Consider the following 1,752-nt stretch of genomic DNA (forward strand, 5'->3'; position numbering starts at 1 on the left):
ATAGCGTATACTACTAATAATCAATTCAATAAATACGAAGAGATTATGAGGATTATTTGCGTATTGAAGTTACTAGAGAGAGAAGAAAGAGACCTTTTTTTAATGAAAATTCAATTAAGTTAATAATGTCTAATGAAAATCCAGTTAAGTCCTTTGATTTAGATTTTTTAATTTCTTTTAAATCTAACAAACCTAATCCCCTTTGTTTTCTCCGACCACCGAGGAGACTAGAGAGGCCCATAACTTTGCTATCTCGAATTTGAAGTGTGGGAGTCAGCGTGGTCGTCTCAAGTGCAAGAAAATCGAATCTATGAGCGGACGCAGCGATCACCGGCACCGGATCTCCGCCTCTGAAATTCTCTGGTTCCTCTGTTTCGGTGAGTCTGAACACCCGAGCAGCAGCATCCAGCATCACCGGTTGAGGAACTCACCGTTAAAATTCGTCCATGTTTCTTTCTCTTGAGTTGATCAAAGGCCACGTTTTGATATAATTCGTGTACCTTTGTGTTTTACAAATGTGATACTATTACATTCTTAAGATCCGTATTCTGATATGATTCTAGCGGATGGTATCTCGGTTTTGTGTAGTGATCTTCTTGAATAATGCTAAGAGTGATGTGGTTTATTTATTCTTATATAGCACTTACTAACAATTGACTTGAATTTTTCTCCAGGTGGAACCCCAAGACATTGTCACGGTATGTTTATTCTTAAATCATTTGCCACTGCTTGATTTTTTTCATGTGTTTATTTGGCTACCCATTTGAGTTAATAAGTACTTTTGTGTAAATAACTTGAAAGGCTAAGAGTGACCAAAACAAAGGAACAGACTGAAAATGGGGGTTTAAACTCATTGGTTTCTCTCACTTGTCGCTCTGGTTGTTGTTCATCTTCTGGACTTTTAGTTTAATGGGTGCTTTTACTTCGATTTCAGTTGGTTCTTTCGTGGCATATGAATGCTGCTGGCACATCATCATGCAAATTTTTTGGTGGGTTACAGGCATTAGGGTGAGTAAACTCTAGTCTTGATGTTGTTTAATTTCTGCAACGTTGTGGCTGATTAGTTGGTGTAGAGTTTAACTTAGACCTGATTTTCTGATTGCACCCATTGGGAAGTTGCTGTCATTTAATTATGAGAATAAGAATCTGAGAAAGAAGCTAGTCGCAGAGGAACATGAGATACATTGTCTTTGGCCTCTTGACTGATTCTCTGAGTGTCTGGAAAATATATGATGCAACACGCATATAGAACGGGGAAGAAGATCCTCCTAGGAGCGACAAGAAAGACATAGAAGAGCTTATCAAGAAAACAAAACTACTCAACCTCCAACCGCCTAATGTTGTATATATTGTCTTTTTGTTGTATCAATAATCCAGAATCTCTATGCAGAGCTTCTTCAATGTTAACTATGTTTGTGCAGTTTAATGTCTGAGAGTGTTAAGCTTTTAACTGAACAAATATATAGAAATAGTTCCTTCTTCAATTGTCAACAAACAAGTTCCACAAGCTTATGAAAATAAATAAAACAACTGATGAAAACCAATGAATAAGGAAGAACAAAGGATTAAGTTTAGTTTAGTTTTTTTTTCTTTTTCGTAAATTTGATTTTAGTCATATATGGAAATGAGCAAGACTTTCGTATATTTTAAAAGTATTTAGTAAATGTACTTTCCATATCTCGTCATGATTATTCGTAGATTACATATTCTACTTGGTGTATAATACAAGGGGTTCGAACTCAAATTCGACTA

The sequence above is a fragment of the Brassica napus genome, chromosome C4, assembly GCF_020379485.1.
Source record: "Brassica napus cultivar Da-Ae chromosome C4, Da-Ae, whole genome shotgun sequence".
NCBI lineage: Eukaryota > Viridiplantae > Streptophyta > Magnoliopsida > Brassicales > Brassicaceae > Brassica > Brassica napus.